The 8190-nt window shown below is 45.8% G+C and overlaps 1 non-coding gene across 1 annotated transcript; it reads right to left on the bottom strand.

Annotated features, from left to right (window-relative positions):
* Nucleotides 1–1308: 1308 nt before the first annotated feature.
* On the bottom strand, nucleotides 1309–1380 carry TRNAH-GUG. The gene has a single exon. It is a non-coding gene; the product is annotated as a tRNA-His (tRNA).
* Nucleotides 1381–8190: the final 6810 nt, after the last annotated feature.

An 8190-nucleotide genomic window follows, 5' to 3' on the forward strand; every position in this document is an offset into this window, starting at 1 on the left:
CAATTAGATTTTTGGGTAGCGACTACGCGACTGCTCGCTTCTGTTCATTTACGTCCACATCACCTTCGTCATCACCATGTCGATCGACGCCGACCGTGCCGCCGCTGAGAAGGCCGAAGCCGACAAGAAGGCCGCCGAGGATGCCGCGGCTACTGCCACCGCCACCGCCGCCGCATGGCCGATTGGAGGGTATACATCGTTTATCCCTCTCATGTTTCTTTCTGTTGTAGCAGTACTAGCAATATGCGTAGATGTTTCTACTATATGCGTAGTACATACTCTGTTAGATCGTAACCAGTGTGTTATCAATGCTGTCAATGTCATGCTTATGATTTATTCATGGATTAATTTAATCGGAAAACCGCCTATTTACTTATCATTAGCGGCAATCTGGCATTACACAAGGACGAAGTCGTACTACGTTGCTACGTGTCAAAACTAATCGTTTAGATATTGGGTCCAGAGGCGAAGCTCGAAATGCAATACAGCGAGAAGTGCACCTAGACAAGTGACACTCTGTCCTGACTCCTAAAGCAGGAACTCTGCGTATGCATCGGTACGCATTAGAATAGAAAGTACGTACTCCCTCCGTTCTAGAATGTAAGATTATTTTCTATATAACCATTGTGTCAAAATGATCATATATTTTGAGACGGGACAAGTACTATCTAATGCAAGGCATGTTCAAAAACATAATCAAAAGTAACGTTCTATCTTTTGAATCAATGAAATTACATTTGTTTTTGTTCCTATCTCTTTTTACGCAGCTGTGCTGGTACAACTAGAAAAAAAAAGGCATCTTCCCACTTTTGGTGTACGCACTCCCGATTCTTTGTCCCTCTTCTTATTCTTTCGGTGCTTTATGTCAGATCCATGGACAATATTATCAGAAAATCAAGTTTGGAAGCATACGCTAACTACTGGTACTGTAAACCAGATTATATGTTAGAATAGGGATTATGTGCCGGCAAAATATATCTCCTTTTGTTTGATCTATACCCGGCAATGTTCGCTGAGTCACTGGCCTGATTAGAGAAAAGGATCCTTCAGACTAGACGCAAAAAATGAAGAACTGGACGTGACAAGTACTCCTACCATTTTGTGCTACTGGGCTTAGTCAGGTAATGTCTGCTAGGTGGCACACACGTCAAATTTTGATTCTTCCTGTTTTGGCCATCTCCTGCAGTAGGTCAGGTGTCATTTATAAATCAGACAAAACACCAGAGGTTCTTTTTGCGTCTAGTCTGAATCGCAACAAGAAAAGTTCTTTTCTTTTTTCTTGAATGGATAAAACAAGAAAAAAAATAATGTGGCTGCTGGGATTCGAGCCCAGGTCTCCACGGCCACAACGTGGAATTCTCACCACTAAACTACAGCCACCATTTTGTACTACTAGGCTTTCACAAGTATACAGCGGTGCTTTTCTATGCCACCAGGGAAAAGAACAAGGAAATTTACGAGTGAAAATCATTTTAAGAAAGCGTCCGAACTCCTACCAACCATGTAAATCACACAAGAGCGAGCATTCTGAACACACTCGCATTGATAAAAATCGGAGATAAATCCACGGATATCATCAAGTTTGTACTCCTAATACAGAACAAAAGGATTTGATCATCTGACACATGACTACATGCCCCCAAACAACACCAACCTATCTAGAGTTTCGGGTAAGTAACTGATTCATATTGCTAGGTATTATTGGTCCTTTGTTTGTGGCATTCACTGGAAAAGCTTGCACGAGCATCGCTCGGGAACAGACACATGATTAAAGAACTTTCTAGCGTAACACACATGTAATGGGGCAATCTAACTAGCCGGTCAAAAGTCAAAACCCTTTCCGACCTATCAATATTGGAAAGTCAAGGTAGTGAAAATACACACCTACTTTAGTAGTCAGAGGTTGTTCTCTTCTCACTGCTCTGTAGTAATATGTTCCTCTCCATTACACGTTGTGGTCCTTTGTTCGCTGGCTGTGCACCACTCATCGTGATCACATGGTTGACAATATTGTGCGAGGAGTCATTTCCGTCGACTACAAGGCGTCTATTTGGTATTCGGCTCGGACATTGCACATCCCTTCATTAAGGGGATAGGAGTAGAGACAGGTGTGCTGCCAAGATAGTGGCTTTAGGCTTACTGATGTATTACTTTATGTGGTCTTTATGAATAATTAATAAAATGGCTCCATGCATTGTCCAGATGCAAAGACCGGGGCCTCCTTAAGAAAAATGTGAGCGACTTCGACTGTACTATGCTTAGAGAAAAAAGTTACTCACTCCGTTCACTTTTATCAGTCGTTTCATACAACTGAAAATGGGCTGCCTTGCATGTTATCTGAAATGTCTTCAACGTCTTATAAAAATGAATAAAGGGACTAAGTAATGTTTATAAGGACGCTAGGCAGTTAGTTAGGAAGTGCAAAAGAAACAGAGCCATCATGTGATCAACTGATCATCACTCCGGGCCTTAACAACCGTGCAGGCACAGCAGCAGCCTATCATGGGATTGCTAAACGTGGAAAACTAGAAAAAAGAAGAAGGAAATATTCACTCGTCCAGTTTGCTTCAGTCAGCCCCTTGCAATCACCTTGCAGACATAAACCAGATAGAAATTAAGCCTGAAAAGGCAAATCTACGTGCAATTTTTTAGGTTCGTACGCCGTGTAGTAGTTGACGACTTGAGCACCATCTATCTAGTATATCTGTAGAACAAAACAAGGAGGCGTACCCATACGTTTACAGCAAGCACGTCGAAAGTCGAAAGAAGAAACGGAAAAACTGACGAAACTGGTGCAGACAGTGTCATGGCTCGGCACATGCACACGCAGAGCAGTAGTCCTCCTGGAATTATGATCGCACGTTCCAGCTTTGACGGCCGTGCGTTTCGCCGCCGCATGCACACGCATGTGGCTAGCCCGCGGGAACTCCGGGCAGGGGCGACCGGAAAAGATCTGGAGGGGCTCCTGAACCGTGGGCTGGGCTGAGCTGAGCTGGTCAGTCGCTTTCTTCCGATCGGTGTGCGTCCAGCTGCACCGAAATCTCCCTCAAAAAAAAAAGAAAAAAGCTGCACCGAAATCAAGGGAAGTCTTCTTCTTCTTCTTTTGGCTCGATCCAAACATTGTTTATCGGCGCACCAACCAACCGTATCGTAGCAAGAATGGAATGTGGTACGGAGTGCCTCTCGTATCGTAGTACCACTGCTGTACTCAAGTCACTCCGCGAGGCACGTCTCGAAGTTCAAACGCACGTACGTACGTCCGTGGCCGGGAACTTGAGAGATGTTGTCCCGATCGACGCGTCCACGCACGCACCAAGCTGTTGAATCGATGATCTCTTGCCGCTATTCGCATACGGTACCAAATACAGTGGCTGCGGGTTCAGTGATGCAAGTGAACTTTTCCTCTGTTGTGGTGGTACGCAGTATCGGTGACATGGAGGTGGGTACGATCCGGTGCACGGTGCGAAAGCGACCGTTGGCTTGCCCCGCCGATCGTTTTCTTCGCTAATCATGTCACTTGACACGCACAAATTGCATCTCTAATCATGCTGCCTAGGACAGGTCTGACCCTGACACGACCAAAGCCCGTGGGCGGAGGGATCTGCCGCATCGCCCTCCGCCGCCTGAGACGCTTCGCGTCATGGCCCCAGCCCACCACCGCTAGCGGCGGCACATCCAGCCCCGCCCGGCACATGGGTGGGGCTGGGGCACGACGGCGGCATCCCGCAACGGCGACGGCGACGGCGACGGCTCAACCACGCACGCTTGCTCGATTCGTCGACAATGTGCCGGGGTGTTCCGCGGCGCCATATTATTATTGAATCTTTTGGTGTCTCGCGGGTCGCGCAGTGTGCGGTCGGTCGGTGCGGGCGCCGGCGAGCGCTTCACCGGCTACGGCGCGACGAGGCGAGAGCGTCTCCATCCGCTACCGCCGGCACGTTTGGCCTGGCAGCCACTGGCGGTCCGGCCATCATATACGTCGCTCTTGCGTTTCATGGACAGTTAACAGATAGCATGGCCGGACTAGGGTGGGGAATGCCAGTGGAGTCGATCAACGCTAGCGGTACAAAATGCCACTGCGTGTTTAGCATCAGTGGACGCGTACGTACGTGGCCTGGATAATGACGGAAAGCTACAACTCCATCAAGGATATACGTACGCACGTATCTATCGCGCAGCGCAAACAGTGCGGAGGATCAGACGAGGGATCGTATTCGTATCAGACGAGGCCAAACTCCGGGCACATGTAAGCCGGATAGACCACTGCCCGCCCCGCCCTGCTGCATACAGCGCCGGGTCACATGCACCACGAGCATCTATCACCGGACGTCTCAAACATACCTTCATACGTTTGGTCATAAAACACCAGGCTGATTGGCACCCTAATATCCAGCCTAAAATATAAGGCGGATATGGGACACTCGCGCGTCCACCACGTCGGATTCGGCCCACGCTGGTCCACCCTACCTCACATATATTCTTTTCCCATCCGCTCGTCGGACCAAACCCTAACCATTTCATGCTTCACTCCCATCCACTTTCTCCGCCAGCCAAGCTCACCTCCGGCGATTTTCAGCCGTCTCCGCCATGGCGGGCAACTGACCTGACTCCGACCAGTCTAGATTCGTCGGTTGGGGTGTCATTCTGTGCGGGTTGTAGGAGGCAATAGCGGTCCGCATTGCACTCCACCGCTCCAGAGAGGACATCGCCCGGCCGACGACAGGATCTGTCCGGCGTGACTCCATGGCATCGGCACAACGAACGCTTGGGTCCTCTGGGGCTGGATCCTCACGGTCGCGGTAGCCGGAAAGTTTCTCCTTCCTCATCATTGATCGGGCGAACTATGAGTCCCATCGGGACCGATGTGCCCATCGTGGGAAGGACAGGACAAGCGCCATCGAGGCCCATATCGCGGTGGGAATGGCGGCCGCAGAGACAGTCGATGCGGCGGCACGGGCATCCGCAGAGGAGGAAGTCATCCATGCCCGCATTGTGAATAAACGTCAGCGGAGAAACACGTGTGTCCTCGCCCAAGAGCAGAATCGGGCAGTCCATGCTATGGCCAGACTACCACCAAAAGAGGACAGCGACGGCGAGGACAACTCCGGCAACGAGGAAATCTGACTCGATCCCTACGGCACCTTCGACCGGTCCTTCCGCGAGAAGGACGTCAAGGGCGTCGAGAAAGGCAAGGCCAGCCGTGGATGATCTCCATCATTGCCAAACATGCCAAATTGGGTAGTCCAATGGCATGTTAGTACTGATGGAGTAGCCGGACGATGTGTGTAATACATCGACGTAGTCACATGAGTTTGTATGAATTTAAGATTTGATAATTGAGGTGTTTGGTTGTGAGAAGGAAAATTTGAGGCTTGACCAGTCAGTATCCGCGGACGCACCCTGACTCGTCTGCGGGCGTTTGAGTGGCCGAATTTATGAAGCCCGACTATAGATTCTCTTAGTTTTATCTCACAGCTCTCCTTGCATGTGGAACAGTCAGGTCGACATGGAAATGGCTTTGCGCCGGCGGCGACCCCAGCTGTGGCGGCGTAGGGCCCATAGGATGGGGAAAAGGGGTGACCGCCCCGAGCCCAAAGAGGGGAAGGCCCCGACTACAAATTATAGAAGGTAAACACAATACAATTATATATTGCATCTGAAAGATTATTTAATGCATAAAATAGAGCCTCAATTTGTAAGTGTGTAAGTTCACATCACATACTAGTAGGTTATAGCATGTGTAGGCAATCTAATTCGACCGGCAAAGTTGAGTTCAAATACACTAATCTCTACTATGTATGTCTTAGTATCATAATGGAAATTATGAGAAGTACATTTCATTGTTTAAACCAATGCATCTCATTTGCATCAAATCAAACCAACATGAATCTGGATGAGCATGTCACATAATCGAATCATACGAAAGAAAAACAAATTTTTTGGTTTTTTGATGATTCTATTACTAAATCCAACTTGCAAGTCATATTTTGTATGACCTAAAAGTTTCTACGAATATGTCTGTCTAATATACACTAGAAACCACTACTAAAATATTTGTTAGTGTGTATACAATTTAAAAATCTTTACCATGATATTCGATAATATTAAAAGATATATGAACACACACATAGATATATAAAAAAATATGTATACACTATACAGTTTATGCAATTTTTAAGAATAAATTCGAAAGATTATCTTAAGAATGAAAAAAATTGATACATCATACAATTGAAATTTTCTATATTCGATGATATACACGAAAATTGTATAGCAATGAATAATATACTTATTATTTGCAGACATTGTATGTGCCTAAGTAATACAAAATTATATTAATTACAATTGTAATATGGCACTTAGTTCAAAATAAGTATAAGAGTTTAGTATAAACAATAATTATTTTACATTGTTTCTGACCCAAAAATATTTTTGACCAACTCTGTGGCGGCGTGGTAGTGCATTCCTTTTCATTGTTGATATACCCAATTAATAAAACTCGCAAAGACCATTTGGATCAGTTTATGTGTTTGCAGAAACTTCTGTATTTACAAAAACAGTAGCTAAAAGAAAACAAATATATACATAGTATATTTTCTCTCACAATTTAGTCAATCTCAATATATATGCACGAAATCACTTATATTTTGCAACTGCAAACCCTACACCTGTAGCCCGAGTGAAACATCTACTCGTCTCTCTCAGCTGAACTTGGACAAGAATATAAAACCGCAACAACTAAAAAATAAACTGGAATCCAACTTGTTTTTTGCGGAAATGTATTTCACACGGATTTTACGCATAGCTGATTTTTTGGGCGGTTTCTAATGATCTACATATGAAAAATAACTGACCAATTTACTGTAGTTGTTGTCGGTTTCTTTATCCTTTAGCGGATTTTGAGAACTTGACTACGACCTTTTGAATCCGGCAAAATGTTAATACTTGAAGGATTTCAAAAATAATGCAAAATCCGTATACTTGGAGAATAATTACAATTTGTAATTGCAATCTTTTAACTATATATGATTATTTGCATTGCATAAAAAACTATAAATAAATCATGTAACTTGCAGCAATTTATTTCGCAACCTTTAAAAAAATCGTATATTTTTACAAAAATTACAAGGGTTCTAAGAGGATCATTTTTTCTTCTTCTAATTGTCCTCCCATCCCAAATAAATTTCTTTTTTGTCCCATAAAGGAGTAGTATCTTTTTTATGACAATCATCTCAGTACGGTTTTAGTGTGCAAAAAATGCGGTGTTGTTTGAAGTATAAGCGAAACATATATCTAGGGTTTTAAGGAGTGCTTGTGAGTAGGTGTGTGAAAATTTCATCGTTGTTAATCATTTTTCATCAAAATCACTAGATTTTCATCTAACAGCGAAAACAGACCATTCACGGTTTATCTTCCTCCTCCATTTCTTCTTCCTCCAGTGGCCGTCCATCTACCCCCGCCCCAACTGCCTGTCTCCTCCTCCCCTTGGTCGACGTGCGTTGCCACAAGTTGCCTCGCCGCCCCGCCCCGCCCTCCCCTCATTGGCTTGTCACTGTCGCGACAATCCCCCTATGCCCCTAACCTCCAGAAACTTCGGCGAGCCCCGCCACCTCCCCATGGCCGGCGGGGGTTGCTGCCCGCCGCCCCACTCTCCCCTAAACCCCCACCACGGGCTTTGCTTGTCTTCATCGAGACCATTCCTCTAAGCATCAACAAGCAGAAGCTAAAACGACCCTCCCCCCTCTCCAACCCGCACCATCAAGTCTCATTCACTCCCACTCGTGCATGGTCCGGTTTCGCCGTGGTTGGTGTCGGTGTGAAATCCAGCATATCTCGTAGTAGGGTCCTAAGCTAGGCGTCTTGGAGCGACGATAACACGGACACATGATTCTAGCCAGGTTCGGGCTCTCTCGAAGAGATAATACCCTACGTCATGCTTTTGATTGCATTCATATGGGGCATAGTACAGAGTACATGTATCTATCACGAGATTGTTCTAATGAATATATGTTCGTCTATTGACTACGCTGGCCTCAGTTTATATAATGTACCGAAGGCCTAGAGTTTACAGGAGTCCTCGACTTGGGCGCTAAGTCTTGTGGAATCTCCTTTGTATACGGCATGAATTGGCCGAAGTAGCCCATGAGAGAACCGCCATGGGGTCCTCGACCCAATTCACCTGGTCAGGAG

This window comes from Triticum dicoccoides, chromosome 2A (assembly GCF_002162155.2).
Source record: "Triticum dicoccoides isolate Atlit2015 ecotype Zavitan chromosome 2A, WEW_v2.0, whole genome shotgun sequence".
Taxonomy (NCBI): Eukaryota; Viridiplantae; Streptophyta; class Magnoliopsida; order Poales; family Poaceae; genus Triticum; species Triticum dicoccoides.